The 15,262-nt window shown below is 38.6% G+C and overlaps 1 protein-coding gene across 1 annotated transcript in view; it reads left to right on the top strand.

Annotated features, from left to right (window-relative positions):
• Window positions 1–10,338: 10,338 nt before the first annotated feature.
• LOC110174153 (transmembrane protein 132D-like) overlaps window positions 10,339–15,262 on the top strand; it is a 52,977-nt gene continuing 48,053 nt past the window's right edge. Inside the window, exon 1 of the mRNA XM_020940210.2 lies at window positions 10,339–10,465. The gene's annotated coding sequence lies outside the window, so the exon portion shown is untranslated. The remainder of the gene's footprint in view (window positions 10,466–15,262) is intronic.

Here is a 15,262-nt window from a genome sequence, read left to right as displayed (position 1 = left end):
TGGGAATTAAAACAAAACTCCATGTATGTTTTTGATGAGGAAACAACATTACAACATAGGTCATAAAACAGTGTAATATGGACCCTTTAAAGTTCAGTTTGGGCCATTCACGTTCTAGCAGATACATTTTTTCCCACTTTATTTTCTATGTTATCACATAGAATTGAGTCGAGTTGGGTGCAAAGGAAGGAGACACAATCTTAAAAAAAACAAACAAAAAACAAACTTGATTCACGATATTCATGAATTTAAATCCCTAAATCTAGTGTAAACATAACTAAATAGTTTGATGCGGTTTGAGGCCAGGAAATATCTTTGGAGAATTGACCAATTTGATTTGTTTTTTACAAGAAACAGACAAAATGTGCTGCTCCGACTTCCTAACAGCTGGCATGAACAAATTCTGCATGAAAGTGGTTCAGAATCCATTTAGAGAAGTAGAAATCCTAAAAGGAACCAAGCTGTGCCTGTTTGAAACAAAAAAAAACAAAAAACAAATACTATTAAGAGCCATTCAAGCAGTTTGTGTCACCAGTTCAAATGTTTGTGCTGTGTGAAGGTTTTGATGAAAAGAAGCAACAAAAGTCACTCTTTGTAGGGTGGCCATTCGTGACATGAAAATTATTGTTTTTCATTACAATCAAAATATTTTCTTTTTTCTTTATTTGTTCCAGCCTGTTCTATTCTTGAAAAGGGGAAGTATGACCCTGGCGAAGTGCATGCTTAGCAAACAAAAACATTCATTAAAATTTGTCCATTCAACATCCAATTTAACATATACTATTTTAATTTAATGGATGCATGGAACTTATCGCAGTAACATAAGGGTAGGCTATAATTTTATATAATTGTAATAATCACCAACAAAGATAAAGACAAAGATCGCCATTATACCGCCAGAATGTGCAGGGGAAAAAAGCAAATTAATAATGTTTTCTTCTAGATCAATGTTGTTTTCAGGTACAACTAAATACAATTCTATTACAGTTTCTTAATTATGTAACCTATTCATTATATTAAAGGGACAGTTCAGAATTTTGGAAATAGGGCCTCATTTCCTAGTGAGACAGAGTACTGTAGATGTGTGGAGACACTTTTTGAAATAATCCATCCAGTCCTTGTATTTGGAGAGGTTGTTGGTGCTAGGCTAGCGCAAGTCAATGGCCATAGTTAGCCTGCCAATAAAAACAGTCTTACCCACTCCCCAAAGCACCTGAAGCAAATCTATTATTACGCCAGACTGTCAATGTAAATGTCTGTGTTAATAGAATAATTTCAGAAGTAAAACTAACCTTGTACCGCATGAATCGTTGCACATTGAGGGACTATTTTCTCGGTAGCAACGGAATTTTACTCTGCTCCAGTAGTTGTGATGATATGATCGTGGCCATATCTGGAACAGGCTTCTTCCTGTGCTCTATGTGTCACTATGGCAGCTGCAGGTAAACAAACTATTACAGTTGGTGCCAGTTGATATCAGTCCGCCACTGCTGAGCTTTCTATCAGGAAGTACAATTCACTGCTGCTGCTCAGACATAAATCCTTCAAATGCAAGGTTAGTTTTACTTCTAAAATTATTCTATCAACACAGACATTTACATTGACAGTCTGGTGTAATAATAGATTTGCCTCGGGTGCACTGTGGAGTGGGTAAGACTGTTTTTAGTGGCATGCTAACTATGGCCATTGACTTGCGCTAGCCTAGCACCAGCGACCTCTGCAAATACAAGGACTGGATGGATTATTTCAAAAAATGTCTCCACACATCTACAGCACTCTGGCTCACTAGGAAATGAGGCCCTATGTCCAAAATTCCGAAGCGTCCCTTTAACATTGTAATTATTTATATCCATAACATTTTTAAAACTCCGCAACTTTAATAATTGTCATGACATAATCGCTATTCGCAACTATTATGGCCATGATCATTGTGCCACCAAATTTCAGCATTGTACCATTGTTAGCCTGCAGTAACATTAATGGTAACACATTTCATGCAGTTGAAGGATCAGTTTGTGCAGGTTTTTGAGCGTCCAGACACAGTGAGAACATGCAAACAACACATAAAAAGCACCTCACCATCTAGGAACTGTATGAGATTGCATACTTGCTGAGAGAGAAGAATACTAACCACTGTGCCACTCTGATATTTTGTTTTGTTTATATTCCATGGATATCACGGCTCAAAAATGGTGCCACATGACCATCTCCATAGTTGAAGGTTTTGGAGGACTTTGGGCCATGATACAGTTGAATGTTTTTGACCTTGTGGTGGACAGTCCTGTATAATTCAGTGTCCCCTCTCCTGGCCCACGACACAGAGGAGATGCATGTAAATGATAGGGCCCTTGTCATTCATCACTGTCGCCACTTTGACACCGGGGAGGAAATAACAGCCCAGCCAGACTGTGTCACTTCCTGTGTGCAGCTACTTTGTCTTTGTTTAGCCCAGTTTAGGTGGCGAGGCGAATTCCAAATGCCCTGCCACACGCCCACCTACAGCACCTGCCTCCATGGCTTTCATTAAAGGCCCAGTACCCGTTTTTTCCTATGTATGTGAGCAAAATATGACTTGTATGTCCCAGTACAGAAATATTATACAAGCAGGTCTTAAGGTCAACACAGTTTGCATCTGATTATAGTGTGTTTTATTGTCCGATAATCAGGAAGTGTGCATTAGCAGGCTAGTTGTTAAACTCATCACTGGGAATAATCAGGAATGCATCAGGTAAGTGAGGATTCATTTTAGACCTCTGCAAACCGATTAAATAGACTAGTCAACCAGATACAGCACCTTGGATTGGATTGGAGTTTGTGTGAACAGAAATTGTACAATGGTTCCTGTGTTTACCATAACTTAAATTTGTGGGTATTGGCTCTGGTCCGGTAGTTTAGCTGCATTTATTGGACACGGGCAAATTCAAGACAGCCAAGGAGTCAAAGGTCAATAAAGGGTCAATATAGCAGATATTACTTCCTGAGCTAGTATATTGTGGGTTCAAATTTATGTCTGCGGACTCCATCATCCATTTATAATTCACCAGTTCCAATTGATCTATTATGTATAAGTATCTGAAATCTCAGTGAAATGTTCAATTCGCAAGAACTTTGTATAGGATCTCTTTAAAACAGACCTATTGTGCAAAATCGGCTATTTAGACCTTTTAAACATGTTATAGTCGTTTCCCTTTTGCATTTAGTCTCCAGAAATCTTTATCCTACTGTACTCAAGATGTCATTGCTCCCTCATTTTCACTGCCATTGCTATACACCCACTGCTCTGTACTTACTGTGCTCTTCAGTTTTATTTTCTTAATCCGTGATGCACATTTGGCAGTATATCGCATAGTCATTTTGGTACAAAAGAAGCCTGCATGGCCATTTGTTTGTGATGACGTTTATGGTGACATCAGCAGACTTGTTTTTTATTAATTCCATCCATGCATCCATTTTTTCCGCTTATCCGGGGCCGGGTCACGGGGGCAGCAGTCTAAGCAGGGACTCCCAGACTTCCTTCACCACAGACACGTCCTCCAGCTCCTCCTTTTTTATTAATTTGTTCAGCAATTTAATATGTCCAAATGTATAACGATATAGAAGATTCAAGCACTTTTTTAAGCGAATGTTTTCATCCATGAAGAGCACTCATTGTTCACATTTTTGGATCCAGTAAAGCACACACGGCCTTACCGGTCCTCTACTCTGTCTTATTTACAAGAGTCACCAGGAAACATATTCTTATTCAAGGAACATAAGAACCATATCGAGCGAAAGTAACTATAGCAAACCCATTGGAATCATAACGCTGTGTGAATAGTCAATTGTAACACTGTATCACTGTTATCACAGTTCTCTATAGTGGTTTTGAAGCTGTCAAGTGAGCACGCCATATTATTGGTTTCCATTTTATATAAATATGCTACAGTGTCTAGACAGTGTCCTATAAATCCATGCCCCAGAGCTATCACAACAAGTTTAGAAAAGGGAGTGATGTGTAAAGACAAAAGGGCACAGAGTTTTCATGACTGGCTCTTGATGTGCACAAATGGCCGCTCTCATGCTGACTCATGTCCTCATTCAAGCGAGCACCACCATCACTCTTTTCTGACAGCTGTCCAAAAAATGAACTAGTGCTGGGTTGCCCACTTGTCCGGTCTCCACGTCATATTTCTTTCATATCATGATTCATATTTGAGCCAAGGCGAGGGGGCCGTACCTTTGAGTGAAGCTGTTCTCCTTCCTGCGACAGTGAAGGGTGACGATCCGGTGGCCCTCACTCCGGACATCCTGGCTCACAGTCCACAGAACCGGGTTACTGGCTCTTGCCCCCAAAAACGCCACGCCATCCTTCAGTCTCACTCTAAAAGATAAAAAAAAAAACATTAGAAAAACACATAAGAGAAGGTCGTAAGAAAGACATCGGGTTAGAGGAAACTCTGCGAGGTCGTACATTTAGTGTCATTGTGTCAGTGGCAATTTCAGCTGCTTCTCTGGTGCACAAAGCCTGGCAAAACGAATCAAATTAGATGGTCCTTTAAACCGTTTCACTCAAAAGGTCAGGAAACAAAAGCTTCAAACATCAGTCTCAGAAGGCAGTAGACTGGATACTCCAAGTTATACTCCAGATAGGCACAAGCAGAAATCCATTTACTAATTGTTTTAATGCGAATTAAGAGGAGATGAATTAGGATGAAAAAGACTGAGCCGATTCACTGCACCAAGGATTTACTTTTTAAATGGCTGTCACAATTACAATAACCTAATTATGGTTATTTCAGCTTGGCGTGATCATTTAGCATAATCACTCAAACGATTTCCCTTCAACCAGGTGAATTATTTATTGTGTAATAGAGACAGAGACAATGTCATTTTGGGTTCTTTGTTTTCCAATTTCGCGCATGAGCAAATGTGTCTTCTGGTGTCAACATGGGTTTTGTCTTAAGCCTAACCATAAACTTCAGGACTCTCAGTTTGAAACTTTAGCCTGCGGCGATAGCAAATAAAAATCTCAGCACTACTGACAGTTTTTGTCACAAATATTTTGAGCAAAAACAGCAGCACTGATTCATACCTGTATATTTAGACACCAGCAGGATGCAATTTGTAGTTCTCTTTAAATGGGATTCAAGGAGTGTTGAAAAGTACATTTGACGCAATGCTGTAATTTCAGTGTTTTTCAGCATAATTGTATTTTTCCTTACAAAAAAATAAAACCCACAATTTAGAGAATATAGAGCAAGCTCTTACTACCTGCTGTGTGTTTTTTTTATTTTATTTACCATTTTAGTTTGGTTGGCAGTTGCCAAGACATTTAAAATTTGTGCAAAGGTGGTTTGAGATGGCATTTTATAACGGACCCAGGAATAATTTTATTAAAGAGGAGGTTGTGCAAAATAGACTTCCCTCATCAGAAACATGCCTGAAAGGGTTTTATACATCATCCATGTATATTTGAGTAATCTAGTGATCTCTCCTGGACCCTATTTGCACCCTTCTTACAGCCTACATTACCTATGCTCTTGCATGACAATTTCCCACTGATTGTGTTGTGAAAGCACTTTGAAAGGGGTGGGCATCAAAAACGAAACTGAAACTTATTAATAGGGTAAAATGAAGCAACTAACTACCACTACAACACAGCACAAGGTGGAATGGAGCATTTTGAGCTTGACAGAGATTGACAGATAGACTAATGATGCAGTGTAACTCAAATGTGTGAATGAACTGATGAAACAAAACACAACTTCAGGTATGTTTTTGACGAGGTAACAACATTCCAACATGGTTTAAAACTCAATTTTGTGTAATACAAAAATAAAAATTATAAAATTAAATTAAAAACAAAGTAGTCTAAAGTTTTTTTCACTACTAAACTCACATTTAATCAGATCAAGCCAACCAAGCACTATTAGTATCACTGCGATGACACTAAATTATCAGTAGTTCCACATGTACCAAAACATTCCTTGATATGCTGCTGGATGCTTCAGTTTTGCAGTATACATGCCAAATTGCATGCTAGCACAGTGCCCAGTCCCTCTCGAGCCCACTTGGTCACAGCCGGTGGAGAGCGGTTCAATCACAGCAAAAGCATGACCCCTTTCTCTGCTGTTGTCCTCCTGCTCCGTCGTGCGAAATTACTATGAAGTACATCCACCGCTTTCCGGAGTTTCTCTTTTACAACATGACAAATTGCTCTTGTTCAAAGCCACTGGCACGAACGGCAGATTTTGATGGCCAGGGAAGAAAGATGGCAGGGGGGAGTAAGTGAAGCTATAAGGTACATTTCTATCCTGGGACTTTTTTCTATACATCTGAATAATTGAAAAAAAAAGTCTGTATAGTAGCACGGTGATATACATGTACAGGATGAAGGGAATATTCACGGTTGGATAATGACAAATCAGACAGCAGCCCTCTGAAGTGTACGTTCATTACATCGCCCATGTTCAACCACTGGCTTTTGATCTTGTACCATTCGCAGGAACAGCAATAACTATGTACTGCTGGCTAACTAGATAACATTTAGACAGTCTGTAGACTGTAAATTTGTACTCAAGTAAGAGTATCCTCATTTTAAGGAAAAGTAATATTTTGAGAAACTACAACTTGAGTTTAGATGGGAAATGTATTTCATATTCATGAGCTAAGGTAATCATAGTGGAAAGAGTAACCGACCTACTATTACACATTAAAATATATTACTCATGCTGGCGTCATGAAGGNTTTTAAGGACTGCTTTTCAGTTTGTACAAAGCGCTAAGGTTATGCATCATCCTCCTACAGGGAAGGATTTTTAAATGGATAATTGTCAATGCACTACATTATAAAAAATATTGACCATAACTGAACACCCGAAACAATTATTTACTGTTTGTAGAAGAATGTACATTGTTGGTAAAAATTATCCAAAATACAAACAACCATAACATTAAACTTTAACCATGGTTGCTGTTAGCTGAAGCATTTACGGTTTCACTAAACCAACATTGCTCATTATCCTATTCAAAATACCTCCCAAATGTTTTTTGCCAGGGTAAATCAAAACTTTCAGCAAAGAGGCAATTAGTGTTGATACTGACCTGTAGGTGTGGCACTTCCTAATATTGCTTCAGTTTTAATTTGAAACAGAAATGAAAAAGTTTATGTAGTTATGTAATCCATGGATGAAGAATGGTAGAAGAGTGTCACTTAACTTCTCCCAGTTTTGTGTTTGGTGTTAATGCAGAGTGTCTATACTCTGTACATTTACCTTCATTTATTTGCTTATTTTAAAGCAGACCTGTTAGGCAAAATCTTCCATTAAAGCTTTTAACCAGTAATTAGTTGTTTCCCCCACAGTTGTATTTGGAGTGGAGCATGTTTGAGCAATCTTGAATTGCTTATTTTCAAGACGCTATGCACTCTACTTACTTCATTCTCCAATTATATTTTTTAATCAGTCATTTTGGTACAAATGGAAAAAAATCTGCTACTCGCTAGCATTATCTGTGGCTATTCATATAGGAGGGGGACTCAGTGTATCATTCGTTCATTCGTTTTTCAATATAAAACAAAAATAGAAAACGAAAAACACAGTTTTCTTCATTATTTTCTCCACAACCAAATGAAAAAACGGATAACGATTCCTTTTGTCATTTTTCAATTATGTCATTTTGCTTAAGTCACGGAAACGGCGTTTCCCGTTTCTGACTAGGACTGAGACTAGGACTGAGGACTAGACTGGGACTGAGACTTTTGAGACTGTTTCAGTCCAGCATCGCAGTTTAGTCATAGGAAACGGCCATTAACTTTTTTAAAATTTTTCCATTATTTGATTTTAAACACTAAATCAAAAAATGAAAAAACAAACTATTGCTATCCATTTTTTTCATTTTGGTTTTGAACAAATAATGAAGCAAATGTTGTTTTTTCGTTCTCTTATTTTGGTTTTATATTTGAAAAAAAATGAACGAATGATACACAGTTGAGGGGCCTTCATGACGCCAGCATGATAATATATTTTATGTGTAATAGTAGTCGGTTATCTTTCCACTATGATTACCTTAGCTCATGAATATGAAATTACATTTCCATCTAAACTCAAGTGTGTTTCTCAAATATTACTTTCTTAAAATGAGGATACTCTTATTGAGTACAAATTTACGTCTACAGACTGTCTAAATGTTATCTAGTTAGCCAGCATACATAGTTATTGCTGTTCCTGCGAATGGTACAAGATCAAAAGCCAGTGGTTGAACATGGGCGATTAATGAACGTACACTTCAGAGGGCTGCTGTCTGATTTGTCATTATCCACCGTGAATATTCCCTTATCCTGTACTGTATATCACCGTGCTACTATACAGACTTTTTTTTTCAATTATTCAGATGTATAGAAAAAAGTCCCAGGATAGAAATGTACCTTATAGCTTCACTTACTCCCCCCTGCCATCTTTCTTCCCTGGCCATCAAATCTGCCGTTCGTGCCAGTGGCTTTGAACAAGAGCAATTTGTCATGTTGTAAAAGAGAAACTCGGAAAGCGGTGGATGTACTTCATAGTAATTTCGCACGACGGAGCAGGAGGACAACAGCAGAGAAAGGGTCATGCTTTTGCTGTGATTGAACCGCTCTCCACCGGCTGTGACCAAGTGGGCTCGAGAGGGACTGGGCACTGTGCTAGCATGCAATTTGGCATGTATACTGCAAAACTGAAGCATCCAGCAGCATATCAAGGAATGTTTTGGTACATGTGGAACTACTGATAATTTAGTGTCATCGCAGTGATACTAATAGTGCTTGGTTGGCTTGATCTGATTAAATGTGAGTTTAGTAGTGAAAAAAACTTTAGACTACTTTGTTTTTAATTTAATTTTATAATTTTTATTTTTGTATTACACAAAATTGAGTTTTAAACCATGTTGGAATGTTGTTACCTCGTCAAAAACATACCTGAAGTTGTGTTTTGTTTCATCAGTTCATTCACACATTTGAGTTACACTGCATCATTAGTCTATCTGTCAATCTCTGTCAAGCTCAAAATGCTCCATTCCACCTTGTGCTGTGTTGTAGTGGTAGTTAGTTGCTTCATTTTACCCTATTAATAAGTTTCAGTTTCGTTTTTGATGCCCACCCCTTTCAAAGTGCTTTCACAACACAATCAGTGGGAAATTGTCATGCAAGAGCATAGGTAATGTAGGCTGTAAGAAGGGTGCAAATAGGGTCCAGGAGAGATCACTAGATTACTCAAATATACATGGATGATGTATAAAACCCTTTCAGGCATGTTTCTGATGAGGGAAGTCTATTTTGCACAACCTCCTCTTTAATAAAATTATTCCTGGGTCCGTTATAAAATGCCATCTCAAACCACCTTTGCACAAATTTTAAATGTCTTGGCAACTGCCAACCAAACTAAAATGGTAAATAAAATAAAAAAAACACACAGCAGGTAGTAAGAGCTTGCTCTATATTCTCTAAATTGTGGGTTTTATTTTTTTGTAAGGAAAAAATACAATTATGCTGAAAAACACTGAAATTACAGCATTGCGTCAAATGTACTTTTCAACACTCCTTGAATCCCATTTAAAGAGAACTACAAATTGCATCCTGCTGGTGTCTAAATATACAGGTATGAATCAGTGCTGCTGTTTTTGCTCAAAATATTTGTGACAAAAACTGTCAGTAGTGCTGAGATTTTTATTTGCTATCGCCGCAGGCTAAAGTTTCAAACTGAGAGTCCTGAAGTTTATGGTTAGGCTTAAGACAAAACCCATGTTGACACCAGAAGACACATTTGCTCATGCGCGAAATTGGAAAACAAAGAACCCAAAATGACATTGTCTCTGTCTCTATTACACAATAAATAATTCACCTGGTTGAAGGGAAATCGTTTGAGTGATTATGCTAAATGATCACGCCAAGCTGAAATAACCATAATTAGGTTATTGTAATTGTGACAGCCATTTAAAAAGTAAATCCTTGGTGCAGTGAATCGGCTCAGTCTTTTTCATCCTAATTCATCTCCTCTTAATTCGCATTAAAACAATTAGTAAATGGATTTCTGCTTGTGCCTATCTGGAGTATAACTTGGAGTATCCAGTCTACTGCCTTCTGAGACTGATGTTTGAAGCTTTTGTTTCCTGACCTTTTGAGTGAAACGGTTTAAAGGACCATCTAATTTGATTCGTTTTGCCAGGCTTTGTGCACCAGAGAAGCAGCTGAAATTGCCACTGACACAATGACACTAAATGTACGACCTCGCAGAGTTTCCTCTAACCCGATGTCTTTCTTACGACCTTCTCTTATGTGTTTTTCTAATGTTTTTTTTTTTATCTTTTAGAGTGAGACTGAAGGATGGCGTGGCGTTTTTGGGGGCAAGAGCCAGTAACCCGGTTCTGTGGACTGTGAGCCAGGATGTCCGGAGTGAGGGCCACCGGATCGTCACCCTTCACTGTCGCAGGAAGGAGAACAGCTTCACTCAAAGGTACGGCCCCCTCGCCTTGGCTCAAATATGAATCATGATATGAAAGAAATATGACGTGGAGACCGGACAAGTGGGCAACCCAGCACTAGTTCATTTTTTGGACAGCTGTCAGAAAAGAGTGATGGTGGTGCTCGCTTGAATGAGGACATGAGTCAGCATGAGAGCGGCCATTTGTGCACATCAAGAGCCAGTCATGAAAACTCTGTGCCCTTTTGTCTTTACACATCACTCCCTTTTCTAAACTTGTTGTGATAGCTCTGGGGCATGGATTTATAGGACACTGTCTAGACACTGTAGCATATTTATATAAAATGGAAACCAATAATATGGCGTGCTCACTTGACAGCTTCAAAACCACTATAGAGAACTGTGATAACAGTGATACAGTGTTACAATTGACTATTCACACAGCGTTATGATTCCAATGGGTTTGCTATAGTTACTTTCGCTCGATATGGTTCTTATGTTCCTTGAATAAGAATATGTTTCCTGGTGACTCTTGTAAATAAGACAGAGTAGAGGACCGGTAAGGCCGTGTGTGCTTTACTGGATCCAAAAATGTGAACAATGAGTGCTCTTCATGGATGAAAACATTCGCTTAAAAAAGTGCTTGAATCTTCTATATCGTTATACATTTGGACATATTAAATTGCTGAACAAATTAATAAAAAAGGAGGAGCTGGAGGACGTGTCTGTGGTGAAGGAAGTCTGGGAGTCCCTGCTTAGACTGCTGCCCCCGTGACCCGGCCCCGGATAAGCGGAAAAAATGGATGCATGGATGGAATTAATAAAAAACAAGTCTGCTGATGTCACCATAAACGTCATCACAACAAATGGCCATGCAGGCTTCTTTTGTACCAAAATGACTATGCGATACTGCCAAATGTGCATCACGGATTAAGAAAATAAAACTGAAGAGCACAGTAAGTACAGAGCAGTGGGTGTATAGCAATGGCAGTGAAAATGAGGGAGCAATGACATCTTGAGTACAGTAGGATAAAGATTTCTGGAGACTAAATGCAAAAGGGAAACGACTATAACATGTTTAAAAGGTCTAAATAGCCGATTTTGCACAATAGGTCTGTTTTAAAGAGATCCTATACAAAGTTCTTGCGAATTGAACATTTCACTGAGATTTCAGATACTTATACATAATAGATCAATTGGAACTGGTGAATTATAAATGGATGATGGAGTCCGCAGACATAAATTTGAACCCACAATATACTAGCTCAGGAAGTAATATCTGCTATATTGACCCTTTATTGACCTTTGACTCCTTGGCTGTCTTGAATTTGCCCGTGTCCAATAAATGCAGCTAAACTACCGGACCAGAGCCAATACCCACAAATTTAAGTTATGGTAAACACAGGAACCATTGTACAATTTCTGTTCACACAAACTCCAATCCAATCCAAGGTGCTGTATCTGGTTGACTAGTCTATTTAATCGGTTTGCAGAGGTCTAAAATGAATCCTCACTTACCTGATGCATTCCTGATTATTCCCAGTGATGAGTTTAACAACTAGCCTGCTAATGCACACTTCCTGATTATCGGACAATAAAACACACTATAATCAGATGCAAACTGTGTTGACCTTAAGACCTGCTTGTATAATATTTCTGTACTGGGACATACAAGTCATATTTTGCTCACATACATAGGAAAAAACGGGTACTGGGCCTTTAATGAAAGCCATGGAGGCAGGTGCTGTAGGTGGGCGTGTGGCAGGGCATTTGGAATTCGCCTCGCCACCTAAACTGGGCTAAACAAAGACAAAGTAGCTGCACACAGGAAGTGACACAGTCTGGCTGGGCTGTTATTTCCTCCCCGGTGTCAAAGTGGCGACAGTGATGAATGACAAGGGCCCTATCATTTACATGCATCTCCTCTGTGTGTCGTGGGCCAGGAGAGGGGACACTGAATTATACAGGACTGTCCACCACAAGGTCAAAAACATTCAACTGTATCATGGCCCAAAGTCCTCCAAAACCTTCAACTATGGAGATGGTCATGTGGCACCATTTTTGAGCCGTGATATCCATGGAATATAAACAAAACAAAATATCAGAGTGGCACAGTGGTTAGTATTCTTCTCTCTCAGCAAGTATGCAATCTCATACAGTTCCTAGATGGTGAGGTGCTTTTTATGTGTTGTTTGCATGTTCTCACTGTGTCTGGACGCTCAAAAACCTGCACAAACTGATCCTTCAACTGCATGAAATGTGTTACCATTAATGTTACTGCAGGCTAACAATGGTACAATGCTGAAATTTGGTGGCACAATGATCATGGCCATAATAGTTGCGAATAGCGATTATGTCATGACAATTATTAAAGTTGCGGAGTTTTAAAAATGTTATGGATATAAATAATTACAATGTTAAAGGGACGCTTCGGAATTTTGGACATAGGGCCTCATTTCCTAGTGAGCCAGAGTGCTGTAGATGTGTGGAGACATTTTTTGAAATAATCCATCCAGTCCTTGTATTTGCAGAGGTCGCTGGTGCTAGGCTAGCGCAAGTCAATGGCCATAGTTAGCATGCCACTAAAAACAGTCTTACCCACTCCACAGTGCACCCGAGGCAAAATCTATTATTACACCAGACTGTCAATGTAAATGTCTGTGTTGATAGAATAATTTTAGAAGTAAAACTAACCTTGCATTTGAAGGATTTATGTCTGAGCAGCAGCAGTGAATTGTACTTCCTGATAGAAAGCTCAGCAGTGGCGGACTGATATCAACTGGCACCAACTGTAATAGTTTGTTTACCTGCAGCTGCCATAGTGACACATAGAGCACAGGAAGAAGCCTGTTCCAGATATGGCCACGATCATATCATCACAACTACTGGAGCAGAGTAAAATTCCGTTGCTACCGAGAAAATAGTCCCTCAATGTGCAACGATTCATGCGGTACAAGGTTAGTTTTACTTCTGAAATTATTCTATTAACACAGACATTTACATTGACAGTCTGGCGTAATAATAGATTTGCTTCAGGTGCTTTGGGGAGTGGGTAAGACTGTTTTTATTGGCAGGCTAACTATGGCCATTGACTTGCGCTAGCCTAGCACCAACAACCTCTCCAAATACAAGGACTGGATGGATTATTTCAAAAAGTGTCTCCACACATCTACAGTACTCTGTCTCACTAGGAAATGAGGCCCTATTTCCAAAATTCTGAACTGTCCCTTTAATATAATGAATAGGTTACATAATTAAGAAACTGTAATAGAATTGTATTTAGTTGTACCTGAAAACAACATTGATCTAGAAGAAAACATTATTAATTTGCTTTTTTCCCCTGCACATTCTGGCGGTATAATGGCGATCTTTGTCTTTATCTTTGTTGGTGATTATTACAATTATATAAAATTATAGCCTACCCTTATGTTACTGCGATAAGTTCCATGCATCCATTAAATTAAAATAGTATATGTTAAATTGGATGTTGAATGGACAAATTTTAATGAATGTTTTTGTTTGCTAAGCATGCACTTCGCCAGGGTCATACTTCCCCTTTTCAAGAATAGAACAGGCTGGAACAAATAAAGAAAAAAGAAAATATTTTGATTGTAATGAAAAAACAATAATTTTCATGTCACGAATGGCCACCCTACAAAGAGTGACTTTTGTTGCTTCTTTTCATCAAAACCTTCACACAGCACAAACATTTGAACTGGTGACACAAACTGCTTGAATGGCTCTTAATAGTATTTGTTTTTTGTTTTTTTTTGTTTCAAACAGGCACAGCTTGGTTCCTTTTAGGATTTCTACTTCTCTAAATGGATTCTGAACCACTTTCATGCAGAATTTGTTCATGCCAGCTGTTAGGAAGTCGGAGCAGCACATTTTGTCTGTTTCTTGTAAAAAACAAATCAAATTGGTCAATTCTCCAAAGATATTTCCTGGCCTCAAACCGCATCAAACTATTTAGTTATGTTTACACTAGATTTAGGGATTTAAATTCATGAATATCGTGAATCAAGTTTGTTTTTTGTTTGTTTTTTTAAGATTGTGTCTCCTTCCTTTGCACCCAACTCGACTCAATTCTATGTGATAACATAGAAAATAAAGTGGGAAAAAATGTATCTGCTAGAACGTGAATGGCCCAAACTGAACTTTAAAGGGTCCATATTACACTGTTTTATGACCTATGTTGTAATGTTGTTTCCTCATCAAAAACATACATGGAGTTTTGTTTTAATTCCCACATGTTTAACACACAAATCCTGCATACTTAGGCTTAGCTCTTCTCTCAAACTGAGTGATGGCAGGTGGTAATACAGGAAGTGCTCCACTGTGTTATTAAATTCCATACACATTCTCTAGAATCATTTCATTAGCAAGGACAACGCCACAACAATGGAATACGATATAGATATTTATTGACGGCAGATAGATATGATGGCTGGGGGAAAAACGTAGGGTGGGGGTTCTGTCTCCAATCTTGAGAGAATCTTGAGAGAGCTGACGTGGACGGTGTTGTTGGGACAGGCCATATAAAAAGCGCTTCTGGGTAATTGAAGGCGTGGCTGAGATGAGCTGTGGTTGGCTGGAGAGGAGATTGAGGCGTGGTCCAGCTCCTGAATCTCACTTAATCATTAACACCATTTGAATAATTTCAGTTCTGGAACTGCCTATCTTTACTGAACTAAAGGTAAAAGGCAGCTGTTAACTACCACTTCATGACATCACAAGGTTGAACAGAGCATTTTGAGCTTTTGGAGATATAGACAGACTAATAACACAGGATTACTCAAACATGCTTAAATTAAACAAAACACAATTACG

Source organism: Boleophthalmus pectinirostris, unplaced genomic scaffold (genome assembly GCF_026225935.1).
Source record: "Boleophthalmus pectinirostris isolate CB_2022bp ecotype Guang Dong unplaced genomic scaffold, ASM2622593v1 HiC_scaffold_18, whole genome shotgun sequence".
Lineage (NCBI taxonomy): Eukaryota > Metazoa > Chordata > Actinopteri > Gobiiformes > Gobiidae > Boleophthalmus > Boleophthalmus pectinirostris.
This window is presented reverse-complemented; position numbering and strand designations above follow the sequence as displayed.